Here is a 27,336-nt window from a genome sequence, read left to right on the forward strand (position 1 = left end):
CAAGCAGCTGTATGGAATTGGTCCACAAATCTATTTAGTCCAATGATCTGTTTCTAGCAGTACTGGATGCTTATAAAAGTATAAACAATGCAGTACCTGTCCCTAGTATCTGACATCTTAAAGATTTCCTGAGATTAAGATTACATGGTCTTTGCTTCATGTCTTCTTTGTCTAACCGTTTTTTACTCTGTTTATGGGTTTTGGCAGCTTATCCCCTGACAATGAGTTTCAGGGTTAGACACTGCTCTCTGAAAGGGGATTTGCTCGGTGGGTTTTATTCTTCCTTTGTGCCACTTAGTATTTGTGCTATGAACCACAGTGAATTAAGTCCATATTGGGACCAGTGCTGTTTAATATCTTCACCAATGACATAGGCAGTGAGATCAAGTGCACCCTCAGCAAGTTTGCAGACAATACCAGGCTGAGTCATGCAGTTGCCACACCAGAAGAATGGGATGTCATCCAGAGGGACCTGGACAAGCTGGAGAACTGGGCCTGTGAAAACCTCATGAGGTTCAACAAGGACAAGTGCAAGGTCCTACTTCTGAGTCGGGGGGGATCCACGGTTTCAATAAGGATGGGGGATGATGTGATTTAGAGCAGCCCTGTAGAGAAGGACTTGGGGGTGCTGACTGATGAGAAGTGTGACATGAGTCAGCAATGTGCGCCGGCAGCCCAGAAGGCCAAATGTATGCTGGGCTGCATCAAAAGAAGCATGGCCAGCAGGTCAAGGGAGGTGATTCTCTTCCCCTACTATGCTCTCATGAGACCCCACCTGGAGTATTGTGTCCAGTTCTGGAATCTCTATCTTAAGAAGAATATGGAACTTCTGGAGCTGTTCTCCTGTAGGAGGACAGGCTGAGAGAGTTGGGGATGTTCCACATGGAGATGAGAAGGCTCCAAGAAGACATTATAGTTGCCTTCCAGTAGCTGATGGGGATATACAAGAAAGCTGAGGTGGGACATTTTACAAGGACATGTAGTGATAAGATGAAGCAGAATGGCTATAAATGTGGGGGGGGGCATATTTAGATTAGGCATTAGGAAGAAATTCTTCACGATGAGGGTGGGAAGGCACTGGAACTTGTTGCCCAGGAATGTTGTGGATGTCCCCACCCTAGAAGCATTCAAGGCCGGTTTGGATGAGGTCTTGAACAGCCTGGTGTAGCTGGAGGTGTCCCTATATGTGGCAGGGGGGTTGGAACTGGATGATCTTTACAGTCCCTTGCAACCCAAACCATTCTATGATTCTACAGTTCCATGGTAAATGATCCCTACTTTTCTTATCTGCTATTTCAGAGGCCTCTGCCATGTCGCCTCTGTGTTGTTTCTTTTCCAAGCTGAAAATCCCTTCTTTTAACCTCTTTTTATGTGCAACCCATTCCTTATCTCTGACCACCTCCTTGTCCCTGCTTTGTGCTAACTCCAAAGAGCGAAGGAACTCCCCTCCTTGGTTTGTATTACTGTACTCCTTTCTGTTGCTCTAATAATTCATCTGGTGCAAAGGCGCAGACAGTCAGGCTGAGTGTTGTGCCAGGAGAGCAGGCTGCACCATTGTGCCCAGCCTGTCCCAGTTCAAATAAAGCTCCTTTCCAGATGGACCTGGGGGGCTGGGTGTGCATATGGTTCTAAGCAGGCGGGACAGCTGGCTGCTGGAAAAGGCCATTGCTGAGGCATATGCTCTTTTGATGTCCTTTCACGCTTTGTGGATCCAAGATGGTGAGGGACCACATCTGCTGTGCAGAAGCCCAGCATCTCCACGATGTGCTTGTGGCACCTACAGCTGTGGGGAGCTGCAGACGTTAGAGTAGCATGGGGTCAGAAGGACCCCTCCATGGCAGCATCCATTTCACTCCATCCCAGGCTCCTGTTGCAGTCACGGATGGCAGAACACTGTGGCGCCACATGCCATCTCTGGTTTTCTGGAAGTCCTCCAGTCTGCCAGAAAGCTATGGAAGCCCTGCTTGCTCCCTGCAGCAACCTGCCCATCCCTCGGAGGTGAACAGACAGAAGACAGGTGCTGACATAGTCTCAGAGGAGGAAAAGTTTCAGAACAACCTGATGCAGCTACCTAGCAAAGGAATAAATGCACATTGAAAGCTGGGGAAACTGCTGCTGGGTGCATCTCTGCCTCCTTGGCTCCAGCCTCAGCATTGTCCACCATCAGGGACAGCAAGGCAGGGCATGGGACAGCATCTCTGGTACTCAGGGGTTTCTCTGTGTGGCTTCTCAGTCCCAGAGTATGCCATGCTGCCTGACCTGAGGGTAGGTGTTTTCTATTCTCAGTCTGTTTCTATGACAGACAAGACCTGAAATTCCTTCATGCATATCTCTGCTGCCCTCCAGGCAGGTTCCAAGGTTGGCTGGCTGCTCCTGCTCAGACAGCATCACCACTCAGTCCTGCATCATGCTGCAGTATTGTCTTAGCCACATTAAGGCTGTGGCCAAAGCTGGACTGGGGGCAGCAGTAACACCCTCACAGCCTCCTTGCTATATTACAAGTCAAGATTTTAAGAACTTGTTTTGTCTTGTCCCACAATTAGTACAGGGTAGTGCAGCCTGCACCAAGTATTCCTTTCTCTATTTTTCATGACATTAATACATAAAACAGAACAGAGAAAATAGACTGGGCTTTTCAGAGCTGAAACACAGAAAGTCTTGAAATGTTTTTGAAAAGAAACAATGTAAGTCAACTTTATATGTCTGTAATTTTCAAATTATTTACTGAAGTCCAAGCTACAAAGTCACCAAGATAAGCAAGCCCTGCAAATCTAGTCTCCCATCTCACTCTGAAGGAACCAAGACACAAACAGCTATAGTTAACTAATGACAAACAGCATTTCAGTGTTGCTAGAAGATGCAAAAAAAGGTGAGCCTAAGAAAAAAAAAATCTTTTACAAAACCAATGTTGAGAATGAGACCCATTACTTGCCAGCTGCTTTTTTTTAACTCATAATGTGATGCAGGAGCAAACATATTAAAGATTTTTTAAATTTCTCTTAAAAGTAGCAGGAAAATATATTCAGCAAAGCACGAGCTAGAAAATACGAGATTAAAAGCAATTTCTAACTGAGGATCCTTGTTCTATATAAAGCAGCACTTTCATTATTATTCATATGAAACCTTGTGACAATCAAGCTGGTCTGAACACAATAGCATGCCAAGTGGCTTGACATTTTAATTCATAAATACATACATATTTTTTTTTTAAAAAAGTCCTACTGAGCAGCCAGGAAGTGTCCTTTGTAGTTCTAAACACAAACACATTTATGAGCTGAAAGTGTGTTTCAGATTGTATTACAAAGCAGGATTCCATATGGCAGCTGAGGTCCAGAGCTGGGATGACTCAGGAAATTCAGAAGATGAAAAGATCATCACAGTTTATCGAACAGGTTTGACAGTTCGTGAAGCACCCTCAGCTTCAAGGGCTGAACAGGCAGACTTACTAGCAGGCAGAGCTGGAGACACGTTTTGCAGCTGGAAGTCATGACTACATTTCTCAAAGACTGGCTTTTTAGTAGGTAAGCATATACTACAATCCAGCTCCTATTAAAGTTTCTGAATGTGGTATTTAGTATGGGTAAATAGACAACAGGACATCTGATTGATAACAGCTGAAAATCTCCCTGTAGAAAGCAGGTAATTAAAAAGGCCAGAAAATGGTCATGAGGCAGATATTTTTATGAGAGTTAGGAGGCTGGAAGTAATTTTTTGAACAGAATATTTTTAGGCGATAAAAAAGGTAGTAAACTCACCTGCTCCACATATATGGTAAATAGAGGAACACAACACTGCCCTAACTAGAGATTACTTGTATTTACTCTAGACTATAGTTCTACTTTGACAGTTGTTTTCCTGCCTTTGCTTGCTCACTGAAGCAAAAGCTGGCTTCTATGCAAACCACTTGCAGTCGCAGCATGTGGTTGAGGCTGTGCCTCCCTCTGAAAGCCCTTTATGGTGTGTGGGACTTTAGCCCTTGAAAAGGCAACTGTACAGTCCAAGGGGAGAGTCCCACCTGCTTCAGGGGGAGAGAAGTCATTTCCAGAGATGCCCACTTCTGCCCACAGTAGCATCTCATCCTGTGCTCCCCAATAGTCATAAATGACTGCCACTGATGAATGAGGAGGCTCCAGCTTTATATTGGAAAAAACATTCTGCTCATTCTTGTGAATTTCTCTTTTTATGGTGATTTGGAATGAAAAAAATTCTTTCAAAACTTGAAGAATATAATACTACGCATTAGGGACGTTTGTTTTCCCGAAGAAGCTCTCATGTCTGCCTCTTCTTTCACAGCAGCCCCTATGCCCAAAAGATGCCCCGGAGCCAGGTTGCTCTGTGAGGTTAAGAGGCAATCATCTTTTATATAAAGGCTGGACAATAGGATCTAAAAGCAATCAGCCTTTATAAACATGTCTAAATGTAGCCAGAAAGACATGTCATCCTACCAAGAAAAACAGCAAACAAAGGCAGGTCTGTGAAAAGTGTGTTTGACTGCAGGCCTATTCATCACTGTCCTCAGATCGCTAGTGAGCCATGACAAGGATCAGTCTGAACTTGAGTGAGGTCGTCGGGTATTTTTGCAGCATAACTATGGGTTGCATTACCTTTCCCATGCCGCATCCGGGACAAAGACTTCTCTGTGAAAGAGGAAAAAGTTTCCTCTGGCCGTCTCTGCAAGTCCTCATTTCCTACAGGCCATCAACACATGACCCCTCTACCTGTCCCATTTCCCAGCAGCCTGTTATCCTGAGCCAGGCTGGCTTTCTGCCCTGCTCAGCACAGGTACACAGGTACAGTGTGCCCTCCGTGGCACCTGAAAGATGGTTGTGAAAGCCTACTAAGTCAGTCATGGTGAGCTGTGCCTTGGGCTGGTACATTGGGCAACACCATCCCCAGCTCTAGGCACGGCGAGTGTGGTACACCACGGCCGTGGGAACAGCAGCTCCCCTAGCCTTGCAAGAGCTGCAGTGGCAGACAGCAGCCGTCCTGTGTCCTTCCCACTGTGGCATTGGTCTTGCCATTTTCTGCACCACATGGGAGTGGGTGGGGCAAGGTGGCTGAGCTCCATAGGTGGTGGCATCAGCTCAGCAGGCAGGCTTTGAAGGGAGAACAGAAAATGCTTCAGCAAACAAAGGCAAATCATGTACAGTTTAGCAGAGCAAATGAACAAACAAAAGAGCACAGATATAAGGACTTACGCCCTCTCAGGGGACCAGGAGATGAATGCAGAGGGAGGGGCAGAGGCAAAGCCCGAGAGCCTGTAGAATGCCTGAGCCAAGGCAAAGCAGAAGAAAAGGAACCACTAGCCCACTCAAGCAGGGTCAAGCACCCAATTCAAGCCTTAAGGATTAAAAAGGGAGCTCTCGGGAAGCTGTTTTAAGCTCAGGCTCTAGCATGCCAGAAAAACATAACATATGGCCCTCAGTCAAGGGAAGGAGTGGCTGAGTGACAGTCTGAAACAGGATAGAGCCACTGTGCCTGCACCGTTCGCAGTGTACCCCAGAAGCTTCCTCTGCCAAGATAGTTTGACCAGCAGAGATGTGTGACAACGAGTGCTTGCTGTGGGGACTCCAGATGGGGATGGCAATAGCTTGAGCTTCGATAGTATTTTAAAATATCTCTATTTTTACAGTGTGTACAAAGATCTGCTGATGTGAAGGCCTTGATTTTTTAAGATTAAAACTAAGCTTTAAGATTAAGTATAATATATGTCTCGGTGAGATTCTGATGCCAAAACACACAGGAAATTAATAGACTGTAACTGAAGAGTCCAAACTGAGTCTATGAGGAAGAAAGGAAAATGTACTTTGCTTCCTCTCATTTTCACAGTTGTTGCTTTATTTCATATTGCTTTTGGCCTCTTAGCTGGCAATCAAGGTATCCAAAAACCATTCTTGATTCTTTATTCAGTTCCACAATTTTTGTGTGCATTGCATCATCCTCTGCTTTGAATTCTCTTTCCAGTGAGATGTGATTAGCAGAATTCCTTGTGAGCTTTATTTTATATAGCTAAGCTTGGAAGGGAAGACAGCCTTGAGTATGCAAACTCTCATGGAAATGTGTGGCTGGTCAAAGAGAAAGACAGAAGCAAGACCTAAGTTCAAAGAGGATAGAGTTGCCACCTTCCAACAGCCTTTTCCTCTTGTCTTGTGAGGGTATTTACACGAAAAAAAAAGGCAGAAAAAAAAAAAAACCAAGGGAAGGGAGCAACAATGTGGAAGAAGTAGGCTCAAAAGTAGGAGCTTTTGATAGAATTAGGAAGCTTAGACAGACATCTTGCAGCCTTCAGCATGCCAAGAGCTATGTGTGCCCCTGTGAGTGTATAATGCCTGGAAATCACAGCGAGTGTTTGTATCTCTTCCAGCTTTCTGTTTGGACCAGCCCACTGAATACTTTCCATATCCTTTCCAGTTCTGCATTCCTGCCTGGGGCTGGGGGACACACTTTCACATCACTTTGTGAGAGGGAGAAAAAGATGAGGGGAACCTGGTCCCAAATTTATCATTGTCCCTTTGTATGTCATAGATGGAGTAGAATATAATTTCAATGAGCTGTTCTTCTCACGTGTTTTTTGTTTTACCCTTTTCCTTTCTTGTTTTCTGGTTGAACCAGATCCATGTCTTCAGCTGAAATAAATCCACAGAGCTCTCTGACTGCAATAAAGCTTCCAAAATGCCTATATGTATCACCAGGCTCTTAATTGCCACCTTTACGGTGCACTGTTTCCCCAAGATATGCAGACTGCGCTCTACAGAGTCATTCTGCATGGGAAAGCACCGATGAGGATCTTGGCAATCACTGCAGTGTTTTTTGTTTAACTGCAGCCTGGAGGTTATAATTACAAAGTTTTAATGTAACAATATATAGAGAATATTATATAATAACAGTGTGACAAAGTGTAGGCAAAGCAACAGCAGAGAAAAGACTGTGTGAGGAGGGGTGAAAGGTCCACGTGCTGGGGCTATAGAGTTTGTGCAGACAAAGTCATGGACAATGTTCGGTTCCCTTCACCTGCTACAAGTGCTTCTTCTGCACAGCGCGACCACGAAGCCATTGCCAAGACCTGCCAGTGATCAGGATCTTGGCACAAACTGAGTCAAAAGCAGATAAGGCCTAAAAAAACCCACAGTGATGGTGCAAGGGAAATTTTTGTCTGCTTAGGGAACACCAATGTCATTCTGAACCCCCTGTCCTGTGGCTGGAGGGTGCTGGGGCAGGAAGGGTGGGTGCAAACCATACAGGTCATGACAGCCTACGTCTAGGTCTCATCTGCTCCAGGAGCTGCCTTTTAGCTCCTAATGTCTGAGAAATTTGCAGTCTGTGGATGTTCTCTTTAGGTTTTCTTCAAGAGGTTTCTCCTCAAATCAAGATTAGAAGCTGCTATATCATCTTCATTCCTCTTAGATTCAACAAGATGAATTGATTCCTTACAATCTGCGATGCAGATACAATCTGAAAAATTACATGATTACTACTCTTGTCTTTTTCATCAAATTAGAATTAGCTTCTAGCATTTTTATTTTATTTTATTTTATTTTATTTTACTTCTAAAATCTTATTTAATCTTAGTAATTTTATTTTTTGCCCGTGCATAGCATTAATCTGTATTGAATATAGCAAGGATGTTAGCTAGTTTTCCATTTTTCTTTCCATTTTCCTTTCAGTAGACACACAGTGCTCAGCAGGAAGCTGTGACCAGTGTAATCACTGCTGCAGATGGAGGGGTGTCCCCAAAAAGGGATCAAAGAGAGAATTCCTGTCATGGCAATCATTAGCACAGGAAGTCTGGACGGCTGAGATGGTGGAGTATTTTGAAACCAGATTAGGAAAGAGATGCAGCTTTTTACATCAATGCCCATGTCTGAGTGCTAATTATGGGGAGGAAAGACTGGTGGGAGAGTGCTGGCCACATATAGGAAACAGAGAAGTCCTCCTTTTTTCCTCTAGTCTGGGAGGACATCTCTTGTTGCAAGGCTTGTTTTGGTTTTTAATCATTAGAACATCATAGACATGTCTCCTGGCACAGTGTTTTCCAGCATCTTCTGGACGTTCAAATCCTTTCTTTCCAAGTTTACCTTTCCCTGTGCTCACGAAAGAAACAGAAACCCCCCAAAATATCACAGTGCAAACTTAACCTTCTGTGACGAGCCACATCTGTCTGCTGTCTGAACAGCTGTCTGTTACATTTTACATGAAGTCTATATACTAATCCACTTAGGCATTTATCTACAAAATACCCACGTTTGATGGTATTCTCCCAGTTTGCCTTTTGCATTAAGGCTATTCAATTGAATTTATTCTTATCACAGACACCTTAAAACCTGACCTTACAGGAAAGAAAGGACATAGCCATAAGCAGAGAGCATAGACTGGAATAGTAACTAGCAGGTAAGTTATTTCTTGTAGAAATTATACCCCTTCAGTGTGCAGAAAGGCAGCATAAAATGCACACTGCCTGCATATTTGCAAAAGACGGGCATCCAAATCTTCATCCAAAGCCAGGTCAAAGGTGAATCTCACAAATCTAAATCCAAAGCCGGATTTGCACAGCTCTAAATTTAATTCACTACACCAGCAAATGCTCTCAAGAGCTCAGACATCTTGAATGCACTGCCGTAGATTTGAACTCCAGGGCACCAGACTGCTTTTCCCACACAGCTCTGCAGCAACTGTAAATCATGAGTCTGTGATGAAGTTGTGCGTCTTTGTCATTTTTTATAACTATTGAGTTATTCTTTCTGAGGGAGAGTCTTTGTGATGCTGTTCATCATACTAAAGAGATTCACATTTATGTGGCTATGTAACAGCCTATGAAGGTGGTAAAGAGAGGTCAATAAATGCTCCCAAAGCTGAACCAGAAGGAGAATATGCCTAGCACACAGGAAGTTTGGATAACCAAGCTACAGCACAGGAACCAAATGTATGTGGAGCTTTTGCCAGACAGACAGACACTGGAAGAAAAATACTGAATGATTTATCTAGTTCTTGTGTTCCTCTACTGTTTGGTTAAAATCTTTTGCTTCTAACAGTTTCTGCTGCTGTCACAAATCTTCAAGAATTTCTTAAATGAGAGGACTAGATGATTCAGGAGATTAGTAATGGGTTATGGAGCCTTTCACCTTGTAGGTCACTGGCTTAAATATAGCTTGTTGCTATCCAGCTGCTAAACTTTGCCTTGAATTTTCACAAGCAAAACCCAAGCATCTGGCAGCACCATGCACCAGTTACACTTTGCTGAGTGCACTATTCCTCTGCACATGTACAGAGGCAATGGGACCCCAAGTAAGATGATTGCAGCTGCAGGCAGAAGTGTGATGCACAGAGGAGGACACGAGCATGCATTTTTGGTGTGGGAAAGATGGAAAAAGACCATGTATGAAAACCTTGGACTGCTCAAGAAGCAGAAAGTCCACAGCTCACATACTGGGAGATATTGCTATGGAAGCTGGTAAACAAAGGAATTGCAGTCTCTTAGGGTAGCACAGAAATGTTGCCTTACTTTTACCATAGAATGCTGTATTCAGTAGGGGTGGTCATTCCCCAGGGCTCAGTACTGGGTCCAGCCCTGTTCAATGTCTTTATCAATGACCTGGATGAAGTCATTGAGTGCACCCTTAGCAAGTTTGTGCATGACACTAAGCTGGGTGGAAGTGTGGATCTGCTGGAGGGTAGGGAGGCTCTGCAAAGGGATCTGAACAGGCTGGACCGCTGGGCTGAGACCAATGGCGTGAGGTTTAACAAGGCCAAATGCCAGGTCCTGCACTTGGGGCACAACAACCCTATGCAGTGCTACAGACTAGGAGAAGTCTGGCTAGAAAGCTGCACGGAGGAGAAGGACCTGGGGGTGTTGGTTGACAGCCAACTGAACATGAGCCAGCAGTGTGCCCAGGTGGCCAAGAAGGCCAATGGCATCTTGGCTTGTATCAGAAACGGCGTGACTAGCAGGTCCAGGGAGGTTATTCTCCCTCTGTACTCGGCACTGGTGAGGCCGCACCTTGAGTACTGTGTTCAGTTCTGGGCCCCTCACCACAAGAAGGATGTTGAGGCTCTGGAGAATGTCCAGAGAAGAGCAACAAAGCTGGTGAGGGGGCTGGAGAACAAGGGCTACGAGGAGCGGCTGAGAGAGCTGGGGTTGTTTAGCCTGGAGAAGAGGAGGCTGAGGGGAGACATTATTGCTCTCTACAACTATCTGAAAGGAGGTTGTGGAGAGGAGGGAGCTGGCCTCTTCTCCCAAGTGACAGGGGACAGGACAAGGGGGAATGGCCTCAAGCTCCGCCAGGGGAGGTTCAGGCTGGACATCAGGAAAAAATTTTTCACAGAAAGGGTGATTGGGCACTGGCAGAGGCTGCCCAGGGAGGTGGTTGATTCACCTTCCCTGGAGGTGTTTAAAGGATGGGTGGATGAGGTGCTTAGGGACATGGTTTAGGGATTGATAGGAATGGTTGGACTTGATGATCCAGTGGGTCCTTTCCAACCTAGTAATTCTATGATTCTATGATTCTTTCCCATGACAGTTTTTAAACTGTATCTGAACTGGTTTTTTCATGCAAATTGTCAGACTTCTAAATGGGATGGGAAATGCCAAAATAGCTGGTGCCCAAATAGCAAAATATTTTCTTCAAATTTTCAAACTAAATGGAACTTTTCAGATTATCTGAGCCAAAACATCTCTGCTTTATTTTTATATTTCTTTTAATCTGTGATGTCTAGCAAGTGAGCCCTGACTGCTCCACATTAGTATGCATGGTTCTTCCCAAAGGCTGAAAATTCTCTTAGCACAAGCCTGGCCACAGAATAAACACAGTCCAAGATGCATCTTGGCCTTTGACATTATTTCACTCCTCAGTCATCACCCAGAAGGGGAAAACCCATCCCAAGCCTCCCCTCCCCTCACACCAGCCTTAGCACCTGCAGGAGAGAAGAGATGTAGCTGTGACTTTGGCCTTTGCTAGTATCTCCATAATGATCGGTGCTCAGGAAACTGGACCTTCCCCACAACAGCTTTAGAAGTCAAGTAGTCTATTCTGATGAAATATTAAAGTTACCAGGAGATCTGATGAAATATTAAAATTACCAGGATGTTGCATCTTAGATGCAAGCAGTTGCATTATCTCTTTACAAGGCATAAAATTGTTTTATTGATCCAGTCTCAAGCACAGAGGTCCTATTTTGATATATTTACTTCCAGCCAAGGAGCATGTAAGTAAAAATCATGTGAGAAACCTGTCCCATCTCTGCTCTGGGTGGGCAGGATGGATGGCTTTTCCTGAAGATACTCTCAGCACAGAAGAAGAAGATTTTTTGTGAAAACCAGATATCCTTTGACCTCTGAGCAACTGAACACATGGCATGCTGCTGAAGTCTTTACAAAACTGAATTGAAAGGAAATACAAATTTGGTAGGAAAAAGTGCAGGAAAAATGGAAAATTATTTTCTATATGGCCTATACTGGCCATCTGGCTGCTCTCCTCATCGATATTGTCCCACCCAAACCCTAAGATATACATATAATTGATCCTGAGAAAATCTGGTATATTCGTTGTGTGTTGGTAGAAGATATGAGTCATGGGAGAGTGGATAATAAAGAAAGTGGATTTTTCTAGTATTTCAGGTCAACAACTTACTGATACTGCAGCTTATAATTAAGAACACTACCATTTTATCATGCAAGAAGCTTGCCTGAACTTCTGTTACTCTAAGTGTGTTTTCGCTATAATTTCCAATTATATATTCTTGATAACTGCCTAATTCCATTATTCTTCTTCAGTGAAGTGTTTGTAATTTTCTTTTCTTCTTATCTTGAAAGAACCAAGGAAATTTGCAACTGCCTCTTGGTTTTTATAAGATGAAACATTACACAGAAAAAGTAGTTGGTTGTAATTATATCTTTGCTATAACATGGGAGGGTTTTGTTCTTTTATTCACTTCAGACTTCTTCCTCGTTTGTTGATTTTACTGTTCCCAAACTTCAGGAGACCTCTGTTTCTTTAAATATTTGCATTAGACTAAATATTTGAATCCAAACAGTAAAAGGAAGGAAACAGAGAGAAATGGAAAGATGCAATAAGTGCCCTGAAGGGTAAGTGAACAGACTCAAAAGTGCCACAGCTCCTGTGTTTAGATGAGGTACTGCATGTCCAGCAGTTTGCAAGCAGTGCAGATTATTCATCTGCAATCCAAAGGGCAAATAGATAACAGACAACAATTCCAGACTGAAATTTGGAAAATTAACCAGTCACTAAGACCTTCTATAAAGAAAAGATTATGACTTTCACAGGAATTCTTGGTCACATTTTGTTGCTTGAAGTAACAACATCATGGGGCACAGGCATACAGACTTCTCGATCTAACACAAAATTTGGGAAAAATCCTTGTTTGGGAGCACAAAATTGACTTCATCTCTGCAGCTGCTGAGTGTAAACACGCTGTTGCAGCTTGTGTCCATGCTCTCAAGCTTCCTTATTACGCAGAAAAGCTTCTCGGTCCAGGTATGGGCAGGGTGAGGTGTCCTTTCACCACACACAATGTGCGTGGCCTTAATGCTATTTTGGGCTGCAGGACAAAGTGAAGCCATGGGAATGAGCACTGCTCTAAAAGAAATTAAAAAACAGTGCTGCAGATGCTGACTCTTCAACTTCTATGACTTTTTGTCCCCTTGATGTGTCACTGAGGAGGAGCAGGGTTGTCTGTAAGGTTCTGGAATTCCATCCAGCTGTTGCAGAGGAGACACGGGTTTAGTATTTGAGGGTCATGGGGAGCAGGGAGCAACACTGAAATGAAGCTGGAAGTGGATAACATGGATGCGAAGTGGGTGAGCTCTAGGACAAAAGGGCACTTTGACACAGGGATTGTCCTGCTGCGTGGTTGAGGAGGAAGTTTCCTCTGTCCTAACTCTCTGCTTGCTCTTTGTCCCCATCCACTCATGCTAGAAGTATTTCCATTAAGACCACATTTTTCTCCAGGTGGACTGGGCACAGGTCAGAGCAGGGCTCTGGACAGGGACTGACAGTTCTCAAGCCTTCTGCAAGAATACATCCTTGGGGTTATTTCACTATTTCCAAACACCTTCCTTGGCTATGCAAAAGAAAACAATGAACAAAGTAGCATAATTAAATGTTTAATTCACCAAAGGATAATTTTAATCTAAACAATCACAATTATTATTTTAAAACCTATATATCCAAACATGATTGGACTTGTTCTTGACAGCAAGAATTCATATCTTCAGTCATACCTGAGGCATGTTCTTGCCAGATTTCATACAGAAACCAAAAGTGATAGATTTTTTTATGCTGCTTTTAATAGAAATAATCTCAACACTCATGAGCTACTGTCTTCATAAATATTTATTATGAAGTGCCTATTTGAATGTGATTAAATGTTAAATAGCAGTGTTCCAACGTACCACACTTGGCTAAGAAAAACTTTCTTTTATGACAATAGAAATTTTTAAAAGTTGCATTTGTCTTTTCCTTTTCTTAAGGAGGGCAACTATAATATTACTCAGAATTAATGCCTTCTACCATGACACCTAGCTGCTTCTTTTTCTCTGAGACGGAAATCAGACTGGGGGAAAGATTTTGGATTCTGAAGTACTGATGAAATCTGCTTTGGAAGGTGAGCGTAATTCCATTAGACCTTGTTCTGCTTAAATTCCCGCATCAGATATCTGTTCTTAGATATGGCTGTTGCTAATAAATGGTCCAAAATAATCTAAGCCTTGTTTCCCAGTAGCTCTTAGGGTTCTACTATATTTATTGCTTTTTTCAGTGTTGCTGATCTCAAAGGCTGTGTTCAGGTGATATTTTGACTACTAGGCACTAAGTAATTATTCCTGCAGATACAGAAGGTAACGTTCCTAATCAAGATCTGAAAGACAACAGAGAACATGTTAATCACAAAGAACAAAAAAAGGACAATCTCTTTTTAAAACTTAAATTAAATAATACGTGAATGAATCCCACCTAGCTCAAAACATCACTGTTATTGGCTAGTCATGCTTTTGTAGACAGTTACGGAAAATTTTCACACATACAAGATATTAACTATTCCTGCATAAAAAGCCTGAGGGAATAAGAGGAAAGAGCTGCACCAGACAAATTTACAGGGTCTTCTCAAACAGTATAAGAGGAGGACAATAAAAAGGATAAATAAATACAGGCATTTTGAGGCAAATGGCCATATCAGGGCTGTTTGTATAAATAAGGATAATGCAGGCCTGCAATTGCAATGATGGGTCTCATCCTAGCTAGGAGGAAAATATAGTCTGAGCACAATACAAGAGAAGAAAAGCTCCAAGGGGAAAAAGAGCATGTATGGTTTGAGTTTAAAACCAGAGCTCATTTACATTAAGAGATCAATGAGTGGGAAAATCCATTCTGCGGTGCTAGCCCATCAGTGAGCGAGCTAATTGAATGCAGAGCGAGCAAGAGCATGGGTGGCCTCTTTCCTCTTTTATCTGCACAGCAAAGCTTGCAGCAGCTCCAAGATCCTTCTGTCTGTAAAGGAGGTGTCTTCAGACAAGACAACTATCTGACAAGCCCAGGAATTTTATCTGCAAGTGTGTAGCACCTTAGAAAACCATTTGCCTGCTTCTGAGCAGGCCTTGGCAGCATGCCGTAAAAGTGGCTGTGGTTCACTGTCACCCAACCACTCACGACTGTGCAGGTCTGGTCCCCTTACCATGTGGGGTGGGAGTTGGGTGGCTGTGCCAGAGCAGAGGTGGCTGCATCCAACACATGGCCGTGCAAGCTGCCTCAATAAATAAGCTTACATAACATGAAAAACATCCTATCTTTCCCTTAGGTTCTTTTGGCAGGAACGCTCACTAACAGGAAATATCCTGTTAGTGGAGATAAAAGGCTTGATTTACTCTGTTCCTGATAATGTGTAATTGCTTAATCGCAAGCACGTCATTAAACTCCATTGGGAAGGTTATGGTGACAATGATGGCTGAGCACAGATGAGTTCCCCTAGAGAGGCAATCTTTGCAGCAGCTGGATTTTTTTATAATGGGAATGAGGGAAAATGCACTAAAAAGCCCGAATATTTGGCAAGACCTGTGGAGACATGGGGCAAGGGAAGCTAGACATAGCTGGAGGTGCACCAAAAGAGGCAGAAGAAATAAGCTTTTAAATTAATTCTTCCACTATAGGAGTTGCTGGTGGAAACAGCCTCTCTGGAGAAGTACTTTTTGTGCACTGAGGTGGCCACCAAGCTCAGCAAGCTCTACAGAAGACAGCTCTAAGGTGCCAGTTGCCACCCCAAGACTACATTGACCCTGCTGAAAGTAGTTCATGCAGATGATGCGGGGGCTGCTAAGCCCAGTAGGCTGAGCAACTGTAGCAGATCCACATCTGAAACAGTAGATTCAGTGGGGAGCCACAGCTGCCCAACACAAAGACACCACCACCTGCTGTGGTGCCCAATCATGGCTCTGTTGTAGGAAACACGCTGAAAGCAGCAAACACCCTGAAAGCAGCAAACAGACAATGTTTTCCCCCAGCAAAGAGAGGCAATTTTGCAAACTAGTGCACAAATCATGACTCCTTTTATTGAAACCTAGCCTTCAGTCATCTGGAAGCCAGTACTAAAGATATTTTTTCATTCCTTTGTCATGTAAATTCTGTGTCACTACTGCATTAGGCACCCACCACAAAGGAACAGTAGTTTGCTGAGACCATCAGACCCTTGTGTGCATGTCCACAACGCCGAGGTTTCCTTAATAACTGCATAAATGAATGAAGTCCTGTTTGCACAAGGAAGAGCACTGCATTCATTTTCACCAGTGAAGATGAGGAAAACCTGAGAAGATTAAAAAAAACCCAACTCTTCAGTACACAAGAGCCCCTCTGTTCCTAACAGAGAGAAGACAGTTTCAGTTTGGAGGAGACAGTCTGTAAGTGCAAATAAAAAAAAAATTGGTCACTTTGCAGCTTGCAGAGCAAAATAAGAAAAGTTTCTGCTTCAGAAAATAGTGTTTGCTTTGAGCTGGCAACAAATATTTCAATAACAGGTTGTGGAGAATGTAACTTCAAAGTTTTGAAGTCAATAGAGTTTTGGAACCAGTTGCTGAAATTTGTATCCAAAAGTGATTTAACTTCCCCAGTAAGTAATGTGTACACATGGCATACACCACTAAACCACATATGCATGTGATGTATGAATTCCAACATTCTTGACTTCCCATTCCAGCTTTAACATCTTTTTCCAGTGCAAAAAGAAATGAATCAAGCTTGCAATAGGATGTGTGTATAAATGCTAAAGAAAAAATTAAAATCAGCTCTTATTTGAAAATTAATGAGTCTGGAGTACTTGTTTAGATACTTAATGCCTTGTAAGTCCTGTAAACCATTGTGGGTAACCAGCTAAAGGTAGAGCTCTAAGCCAAAGCATTTTACAGTGACCCAAATGGTTTTCCATGAGGATCCATAGGGCAAAATGTTCTTCTGTGAGGTGATATCTTGTGGTGGTAATCCATCCATTGTAAAAGCATTGTCATTGCTCTTGCCAAAGAAGAAATATTATAACCGAAAAGAGAAAATGCTGGGACATGCTGGAGAATACGTTGCCCAATATTTTTCTTTGCCCTAACTTGCCTTGCTAAGAAAGTGAGAATGTCTTAGGCAGTGTGGAAGCAGAACAGCAACAGCTTACATACAAAAGTATATAGGTTTCTGCAGCAAAGAAGATTAGCTCTCAGTCGGCCTTAAAGTATAATCAAAGCAACTCAATTTTTTTAGGGGAGATCTTTCTGCTGAGGACTTGTCAGCATAATTACTGCGGGAACAAATTCACCAAAATAAATCTTCACTTAATGAATGTTAGTAGCCATCATCTTTAAAACTGTTTAGATACAATACAGTAAGAGAATGAGACAGAGAATGGTTATATATTCTTTAACACCCTAAAAATAACACCATAGCCCTGCTAAATAAGAATGGACATAATGTGACACTTGGAAGAAAAACAGGCATACATTTTCCTGTTGATACTAATTAGAGTGAGTTCACCTGTACTTGTTCAAAGAGATTAAATTGTACTGCAGGATGTGGAGGCTTGAGCCTCATTTCAACTGGTGGGGGGTTATCTCTGTTACCTTATACCTCCTTTTTTTTTTCCCCTGAATAGCATCCTATCTTCCTTGGGCATGTGAGAAGGTTCATGTGTCCAGTCGCCAAAAAATAAGTAGACACCAGGAAGGTAAAAGCCAGCCTTAAAGTAAAGCTAGAGGAAGCTGCACATCACCTTCTGCACTGTGCAAGCAACATAGCCATCTGCTGTATTTCATTTCCACTACCATGTCCTGAATTCTTCTTTTCAAGTGAAAAGGAAGTGTTAAGGACAGATACAGGCTGGTGGCTCCTAATTTGCATCAGGATTTAATAATCTTAATTTGCTTCAGGACTCATCCTAGCAGTGAGGTGAGGAAAACAGCAAGCGCTAGAGCCAGCATCTACCTGGACTTTGCATGTTACATAGCAGGAAAGTGGATGTGACTGTCACAATGGGAACAGGAAGGGGAAAGACACATTTTTTCCAAGCAGAGCTGCATTTATTTTACTCCCTTCCTAGTTCCCTCACACCTGACCTTCTGCAGGCTGCTACCACCTATTGCAACATAAATAACAGCTATCAAGAACAAGAGCATTAGCAGGTTTGGAACCAGAAAGCATACCACTGGCAAAAAGGAGTGCTGTTATTCAGAGACCAAAACTGTTGGGCATGAACCCCGAAACTGCCTGCAGCCCACTGGACATGTTTTTGTCATTACTCCTTCAGAGTAATCAAAAATCATTTTGAGGTAACAAAACCCTCTGGGAGAATGCAACAGCAGTCAGTTGCAGCCTCTAAACACGGATAGAGTTTTGCATCTAGGGGCACAGGAACAGGCTTTCAAGTATTACAGCCCACTGAAATACCTCATGGTGGACATCAGTGTTGCAAATGTAATTAATACTTCTGCTTGTTCTATAATGACTCTGCTCCCCTAATGCAGTAGATTGCCTAGAAGAGCAACCTCTCTAATGGCACATAAACACTTTTCAAGTGGCTGTCCTATTAAGGTTATGCAAGACCCGGGTCAGTCCTCTGCAGCGTGATGTCAGCTCTGGCTCCTGGCCTGACACGCAATTATACAACAGGACAAGGCAAGGGGATAAAATGGAGATGCTCTGGAGATGTCAGGTTTTTTTTTAAATAAAGTTTAAGCACATAGTTTCTATTGCCATCATCGTCAAAATGTCAGATGGGTAGATAGCAATACATGAAGTTTAGGTTGATCTAAGACATGCTAGGTTGGGGTTTTTTCCCCTTTTCTTTATGATTCCTTATTCTTCTTTTCATGTATCTGCCCTGATTTCGCCTCTCAGAGTCTTGGCAGGGGAGTAAAAGAAGCTCTAAAGTACATAGCTTACAACTGAGTAACGCTCTGCTGAAGGCAAGGAATTTCTTTTTTTTCAGTTTTTCATGGTTTTTCTTACTTTGTACATGATCTGTTAGCCTAGAAGCTCTTCTAATATTTAGCATTCCTTCCACACTGGTTAATTCATGCTGGTTGCAAAAAGCATGTGTGGGAATTTGAGGCCAGCATTGGTAGAGACGTACTTGTTATCACAAGCACGGAAGAGAAATATCACTGTCATGTTGCACAGCACAAGAAAAGGGAACAAAGGAATCAGCACAAACCTATTTCCTTACTGCCTACATAAGCCCACATCAGTGTAGCAGTGAGTGCCTAATAGATACGAAGTGCATCTGAGGTGGAGGTGACCCTCAGGTGCCATCCCCCGGTATAGGTTGTTCTGCTTCCTCTTCCCAGTGTTCTTTGGAGAGAACGGTCCTCTTTCCCATGTTAGCCGGCCTTCTTGAAGTTTTATTTGTCCGCCCTCAATTTAAAATCGTGTAGATGACCCCGGCTGAGGAAGAAATTGCCCAGGTTTTGTGCAGCCTATGTGTTTCTCAGAGCACAGACAAAGCCTCGCAGAAGGATGCCCTGTGGCTGCTCAGGGGGCCAAGGGTGCATGGAGAAATTATGGATTCTCTTTGCTGGTGTTGGCAAGTAAGGAGCAGCTCTCAAAGCAGTGAGTGCAAGCCCTGTCCTCTGAATGGGTGGGAACACAGGTATTGGCCTTGTTAGCAGATCTCCACAGCACAAGTTGGGCAGATGAGTGGGCTGGCAGCATGACCACAGTGAGGAGAACTGGGGTCCACAACACACACCATCTGAACATGGGGAAAGACAAAGAGAGAGAGGGCTAGCATGCACTTCTATGTACCTATACGGCCCAGCTCTTGGACTCATCACCTAAAGGGCAAGTCTCTGCCCAGCCAAGCTATTTGGGAAACTGCTGATAGACGAGAGCGACATGAAGCCCAGGACAACCCTGTTCCTCTGTAAAATGATCCCAGCCTGCTACTTAATTTCCTATTTTTCTGTCAGCCTGTATAAAAAAAACTTGGCTATTCACTCAGTTGCTTGATCAAGAGACTGCACTTGGCTGACGTGTAAGAGTCATACATGCAGCTGTCCTCTCCTCTTATGCCCAGATTAGGATGTGTCAGAATAAAGTTACAAAAATTCTCACACAAAACCAATATTAATAATGAAGGTTTGAATTGTAAGCACTGATAAAGTTCAATTTGAACCAAATCTTTTGTCTAGAAATATTTCCTACAGTTTTCCTTCTTCTTTTATCTCTGGTACATGCCAGTTTGCATGAAATTCTTCTTGTGATACCTTGGGAGAAGACAGCACAGGAAAACTGTTCAGCCACAGATTTCCTTCCAGATAAAGTCAAACCTGGAACCCTAATCTAGCTACTCTGTATGAAAGGGGAGAGAGGAAAGCCTTCCATCAGAAAACCCCTGGAGTTTTGTGGATTTTTTGATCCTGATCCAAGCCGTTTGGCTCAAGCCTTTGAGGTTCATGGTATGTCTTTTCATGATGAAGAAAATAAGCAGTAAAACCAGGACTGTATCCCCGGAAGTAAAGTAATTATTTCTTTATTAGAATCATAGAATGATTTGAGTTGAGAGAGACCTTAAAGATAATCTAATTCTAAGCCCCTTGCCATGGGCGGGGACATGTCCTATTAGACCAGGCTGCCCAAGGTTCCATCCAACCTGGCCTTGAACACCTCCAGGAATGGGGCAGCCACAGCTTCCCTGGGAAACCTGTGCCAGTGCCTCACCACCCTCATTGTGAATATTTTCCTTCTAATGCCTAGTCTAAATCTTCTCCTCTCCAATTTATAGCCATTCCCCTTCATTGTATCGCTACATGCCCTCGTAAAAAGTCCCTCCTTAGCTTTCTTGTGAGCCATCTTCAGGTACTGAAAGGTCGCTATAAGCCCTCTCTGGAGCCTTCTTCAGGCTGAACAAGCCCAACTCTCTCAGCCTGTCCTCATATGAGAGGTGCTCCATTCCTCTGATCATCATTGTAGCCCTCTGAACCCATTTCAACAGCTCCATCCCCTTCTTATGCTGAGGATTCCAGAACTGGACACAATACTCCAGATGAGGTCTCACAAGAGAGGGATAAAGAGGCAGAACCACCTCCCTTAACCTGCTGGCCATGCTTCTTTTGATGCAGCCCAGGATACAGTTGGCCTTCTGAGCTGCAAGCAGACATTGCTGTCTCATGACAAGTTTCTCATCAATGATCACCCCCAAGTCCTTCTCCTCAGGGTTGCTCTCAGTCATATAATCCCCCATCCTGCATTGAAACCGCAGATTGCCCCAACCCAGGAGTAGGACCTTGCACTTGGCCCCATGTTGAACCTGTTTGCAGAGGTCCACTTCTCCAGCTTGTTCAGGTCCCTCTGGATGACATCCTGTCCTTCCTGTGCGACAGATGTACCACTCAGCTTGGTGTCATCTGCAAACTTGCTGAAGGTGCAGTCAATCTTGCTGTCAGTCTCATTGATGAAGATATTAAACAACACTGGTCCCCGTATGTACCCTTGAGGGACACCATTTGTCATGGATCTCCATCTGGACATTGAGCTGCTGACCACTACTCTCTGAACATGAGCATCCAGAAAATTTCTTATCCACCAAAGAGTCCACACATCGAATCAGTATCTCACCAATTTAGAGAGAAGGATGTTGTTGGGGACTGTGTCAAAGGCTTTACAGAAATCCAGATAGATCACATCCATTTTCCCATGTCCACTGCTATGGTTACCCCATCGTAGATAGAAACTAAGTTGGCCATACAGGACTTGCCCTTGGTGAAACCATGCTGGCTGCCACTGATCACCCCCCTGTCCTCCACATGCTTTAGCATAGCTTCTAGGAGGATCTGTTCCATGATCTTCCCAGGCACAGAGGTGAGGCTGACAGATCGGTGGTTCCCAGGGTCGTCTTTTCTACTCTTTTTAAAAATGGGCACAATGTTACCCTTCTTTCAGTAACAAGGGACTTTCCTGACTGCCGTGACTTTCAAATATCATGGAGAGTGGCTTGGCAACCACATCAGCCAATTGGGATCAGCGAACCACTCTGGGATGCACCTCATCAGGTCCCGTAGACTTATATTTGTTCAGGTTCCTCAGGTGGTCATGAATCTGATTCTCCACTGTGGTGGTGGGGGCTTTACCCCCCTGGTCCCCATCTTGTTGCCCATTGACTGAGTAGGGGTGAGGAAAACATAAGGCATTAAAACAGAATAAACCATTTCAGAAAACTATCTGTCTTCCTTTGTCTCCAAGTTACTTCTTCAATATCTGCCTTAACTCTCCCTGGTGAAATAATTTTTCTGCAGGGTGTGGATTTCATACTTTGACAAATTGGTACAAATATTTTATTGTCAGAATCAGGACATAGTTACACTTACAATCTAGCTACCTATTCTCAACTGCATGTGTCTGAACTTGTGCATGTCTATGAAAAAAAATAAGATTCTCTCTTCCCCCTCCGGTCCTCACAATTCACTTGGAAGCAGCAGCATCAGTCAGGCAAAACAGACTTTCTGAGAGGAAAGCAGCTTGCTTTCTCCTGTGTTATAAAAAGAACTGTATTTCTCTGAAGCAATACAAATTCCTTGAACTAAAAAAAAACCCATTGCACATAAATGTTAATGTTACCTCCAAATAGTGTGTGTGTGTGCAGAACGGCTTTGAAAGAAGCCCTTCACAAAATCTGTTTGGATCAGGGAATGCAACTGATGGACTTCTATCTGAATGTTGTTATTCTTCTAGTTTCTGTCACATTTGCTTTTCCAGTGAGTCTCAGATGTAACTTCCCAACCGCAAGAAATTGTTTTGAGTTGTCAGCACTCTATTTCATCCAGATTCTCTTTGTTTACTGAAAGACTTTAGTGTCCAATGAGAGGAAGGTATTTTATTGCCAGCTCTTAGTCACTGTGGGGCAAAATGCAGCCAAGAGAGTACATTTTCACAGGTTGAGGTCTGTAGAAGAGGAGAACATTTTGTTCAGGTTACTGATTTTAGCAATAACTTTATCACGAAGTATCCGTGCTGCGCTTGGAAAGAGCAGGACTCAAGTCATCTGCTGCTCAATTGAGCTGCCATGTCCTCATACCCATTTCTATCTCATTTCTTCAGCCTATATGAGCAGAAACCTCTGTCCATCCTACTGCCCCACGGCAGACTGAGCCACACTGTCAATACTGTCACTAATTTGCTTAAGCTGTTCTTTAAAGCCTCTGATGCTGGAGAGGCTGCAGCTCATCTTAGCAAGCTGTTCAGCCTTTATCTGTCCTCAGAGTCTCCACTTTCTAACCTGTACCTTTTTTCGGCAGTCTAAGATCCCTGGCTTGTGGGAGATGAGATGAGCTCTGCTGACATCAGTGAAGTTTCACCAATAAACAAGTTTTGAAGGTATGACCTAGTACTGTCAAAACACAGTCCTTGCACTTCCCTCTTATTTTAACTCTGTTCCTACTCTTTATCTCTTCATAGATCCACAATGTTCCTTCCACTCACTTTAACATCTAATCAGTGTGAAAGTGCTGACGCTCACTCCTACATACCATCATCAGCATTCAGCTCTCTTTTTCTATTCATATTTCTAAAACCCTCAGATCTTCATCTTCACACATTCCCATCCCCAGCATTCTGCTGGGATCTAAAAAACACATCAGACACATAAAGAAGTTTCTAAGATCATCTCCCAGCCTCGCCGTTCCTAGCAAATAAACTTTCTCTTTGTGACCTTCACCTGGCTTCCCAAGGTCAAATTTCCAGACAGTACTTTTACTACCTCCCGTAGTGCAAGAGCTCAGCCAGTTCCTCTCTTTTATGTATCCTCCTATCTCTGTAGTGACATAGTCTCCAGTGTCCTTTTGACCTGTTGCCAAAAAGATATCTTCACGTTTTCTTCACTTTGTCCTTTTTGAATGCACGTGTTTCAATACACATCCTTTAAGGCTGTGATTCTGCGATCTTCAGCCTTTCCTTGAAGCCCACTCTGACTGCAAATGCCTAATTAAAAGATATAATTACCTTATTTGACAAGTTTGAACACAATGAAATCGCAAATCATTGTCCAATTCCCACTGCATGTGTGCTAACTTTTGCAGGAATAACTTCCCTACCACTGCTGCCTCAATCTTCCCACTGCTTTTAATTCTTTTGATGACTCATTTATTTGACCTTGAATTAGCAGCACGAACTAATTCACTATGTGGGTAATATCATTCACCATGTGTTTGCATAGATGCTCATATCTCTGCATTATTTCCCATCTCTGCCTTGATTGTAAATTGTATTAGAAGTCCAGCACGGCCCAGGACTTAGCGAAACCCCCTGCACCTCAGCCTGCATCTTGTCATGAAACCTCCATGATGTTCTTGCTATGTGCTCCTAGATTCAGCAGTGCAGAATACGGCAAAGATCTCATAGTCATGGGTTCAAATTTTGTGCGAAAGCAGCAGTATACAGGCAGTCAGTACTGGCACTATCAAAGCACCCTTCTTGGGGAAAATGCTGTCTTTTCCTTTTGACTAGTAGGTATGATGCAGACAAGATGAGCAAGCCTTCCTTGGGTTTGCCCTGAGGACATCTGACAGTGGGGTCTTGCTCCTTGGCAAGGTGAGCTCTGGACCATAGAATTTGCATTTGGTGTCTGTTGTTACAGCATAAATTTTCCTGTCTTGCAGGCCTGCTATGCAACAGATAGTTGTTTGTCTGGTTGTTTACTTTGGACTTTGATTAAATAAAAATATATAGCACTTACACAGATCTGTGTACAGGCAGCAAATTGCAAAAGATTTACAGACAGTAAAATCAGAATCTTGTCCAATAACATGGTTAGTCATTGTCCACATACTCTCCAGGTATTTTTAGGTATTGTTGTTGATTTTACTGGCTTTTTTTGTCCTAGCTACAGCTCCACATAGTCTGGCTTTGTCCATTAGGCTCTGAATCCATTGTTATACAAATCTCTCATGAATCTGCTTCGGTGTTTCTTGTGCCTTCATCTGGTATAATCACTTCACCCAAAAGAAACACAGTACTGGTACCCTGCAAATACTCAGGCAAGTACCCTAACCCAAAGAAAATATTGGACTTGTTGAGAAGGAACCCACAAAGACAAGGCTGCTTCAGAGGTAATATTTGCTTTCAGGGGCTGCTGGAATGACAAGAGTTTACAAAATGGTACGGTTTTGGCAAATGCCGTTAAGGATTAGCAGATGTACTTGCTGATTTCCATAGAAGATGAAGTCAGCCTCACGTTGCTTTCTCTATCGATCTGAAACTGCGCCTCTGCAAGGCAGCCACAAGCAGGTAAACATCACTGAAAACCAGGCTTGTCTCATTCTTTCAATTCTTGCAGGGAAGAAACATTCAGGCTACTGAAATACAAATGAAAATACTTCTGCTTTGGGCCATGAAGAATGAAACCTGGAATCAAAGCAAAAAAGGACTATCCCTGTTTTGTTTTCTGCCTGCAGAATCAATGGATATCTAGATGAGAACAGTATGTACTGGCAGCAAGTCTCAAGAGCAGGCATGGCTCAGGGCAGAGCTGAGCCTGGCTGCTATACTAAGCAGCCTCATGCACCCGAAAGCTCAGAGATCTGATCCTCACAAGGACCTGAAGGCTGCAAAAGTCTCCTCCACCAAGCTCTCCCCACATTTCTCCAGAACAGGTCAGATCAATCTAACTGAAGAGACTGCCTTCCAGGAACATCAGGGTTTACCACGAATACAACAACAACAAAAAAATGGCACTGCCACAAATACCTTATTATTTGTAATACTGCTAGCAAAACAACAATGCACATACAAAAGAAAAGCAAAACATTTTCATGGCCCCTCTGGGTGTACCTCAACATGCTAGGAGGAAAAATACTGTGCAAGCAAACTAGGTTTCCCTCACTGTCAGGGGAACAGCGTTATTACAAGCACAAATAAAGACAAGAATGTTTTCACCTGCTGATATTAGTTCAGAGAAGGCCTGGCAAAAAAAAAAAAAAAGAAAAAAAAAGGAGAAATAAAGCTCCCTGTGGCTTGTGCCTGCTATTCAAAGAATAATGCTTAACATGTTAACACAGGTAGCCAGGGAATTATGAAAAATCCTTATGCGTGGTTATACAGATTTGGCTGAATTCAGGTGGTGTGTAGCGGCTGCAAGGCACTTGCTGGTAAGAAGACATGCATCAAAGGCGTTTGATTTTCCATTTAGACAGTCACATCTGAGAGAGACAGGATAAATTTGGTTATTTCAAGCATTCCTGTGACTTTGGCCCACTGCATGCATTTGCTTTGTCTCTTTTCTCAGGACAGTTTGAAGAATCGTGATGTTTTGTAGTGGGGTTTTGTTTGTGATATGTTACACTGAAGGTCAGAGAAGTTGGAGTAACACCTAAAGTTCCTTTCTGGGCTCTTTTCTTGATATTTTCCATCCTCTTCTCTTCAATTGTACAGCAATTTGCACAGGCCTTTAAAGAAGCAATTATACTATTGTTTAGCTAAATCACAATGCCAGAAATGAGCAATAAACTAAACAATACCACCTCCTTATTCCAGTGGAATATGCATGTATGCCATTTAAAATTTCCAACTTCTGATTTTTGTAGTATTACAAAGCTTTGGAAACTACACTGTGGCTTCTGAGGCCCATATGCTGCAGAAAGCTTTTGTAGTAAAACAACTTTGCTTGGCAGTAGATTTAGTTTCCTACAAAATCAGTCAGAACACTCACCAAAATTACATCAGTTCAGGAATGTTCTCACTCACCCTGCTGCTAAACAGAGTTTAAACTTTATCACTTCTTGCCATGCTAGCTACTTGCATGCCCATTCCTCTTTCCAATGAGCTCATAGGTAAAAAAGACACTTTAGGGTTATTACCTTGAAATCAGAGTCCCAGATCCTCTGTTGTATGAGAAATGGACTGAATCCTCTCTGTGGGCCCTAGCGACTGCTGTGGCACACAGACTCAGAGTGCTTGGTTTAGACTTAGTTCACAATGGTTTTGCAAATGCTTCATGGAAATGCAATGCAAATTTCATATGGTTCTTTCACTGCTTCTACACTTGAGCTCATCTCGCTTTTAAGAACTAGCTAAATACCTAAAAAAACTAAGCTGCTGAGTAACACAAATACAAAGTCACCTGCAGCTTAAGTCAAAAGTCTTCGAAAAGGATCACATTAGGGAATAAAGTGACAGGTAGACACCATGGAGAAAGTCATAACAGGCAAATAAGAATCACCAGTTTTGTCTTCTTAAATCTGTTCACTCTAAGATATGCAAGTCCATCTGGTCTGTGTCTGGATGTTGGACTACTGCCTATGGACATGATGGGCACCTTGAAATGTATTAAAGAACGAGGACCAGTAAGAGATTAAACAGTTTTTAATTGATGTACGTATCTTAGACCTACAGCAGATGACATTTTAATTTTCTTTTCTCATCTATCCATCTCTTTTTTTAACTCACAATTTCCATGGAAACTAAACCTTGCTGAGATCTAAGCAGTAACAGAAATAACCCTGATTTAATGGAAGGCAGAAGATGCTCTACTATGCCAGCTCTGACTATGACACCATGGTAGGGGTTTTTTTTGGAGGAAATGACAATTAATGGAAAGACTTGCTCACCCTTGTGCAGGACTCAGCTCTGGCCTTTTCCTGAGAGGAGAAAGACAGGCCACTTCTTTTGACCTTTCTTATGCACCAGGAGGAAGAGAGGCAGTTTAATGTGACAAAGAACTTGGAAAGTAACAGCTGCAACCTCCAGTGATAGTCTTCTAAGTGGTGGGACAAGGACGACAACGAAGAAGCAGTTACCTCCTAAGATCTGAAGTGGCTTGGGAGCAACAAAACAAGTCTTATCTGACCAGATGGAAGGTTGTGAGGCTTGGGAA

General features: G+C 43.0%; 1 long non-coding RNA gene across 1 annotated transcript in view; it reads right to left on the bottom strand.

Annotated features, from left to right (window-relative positions):
* Positions 1-13,211: 13,211 nt before the first annotated feature.
* The window catches only part of LOC128850543 (uncharacterized), a 42,976-nt gene continuing 28,851 nt past the window's right edge, over positions 13,212-27,336 (bottom strand). Inside the window, exon 3 of the long non-coding RNA XR_008447970.1 lies at positions 13,212-15,804. This is a non-coding gene — a long non-coding RNA (uncharacterized LOC128850543). The remainder of the gene's footprint in view (positions 15,805-27,336) is intronic.

This window comes from Cuculus canorus, chromosome Z (genome assembly GCF_017976375.1).
Source record: "Cuculus canorus isolate bCucCan1 chromosome Z, bCucCan1.pri, whole genome shotgun sequence".
Taxonomy (NCBI): domain Eukaryota; kingdom Metazoa; phylum Chordata; class Aves; order Cuculiformes; family Cuculidae; genus Cuculus; species Cuculus canorus.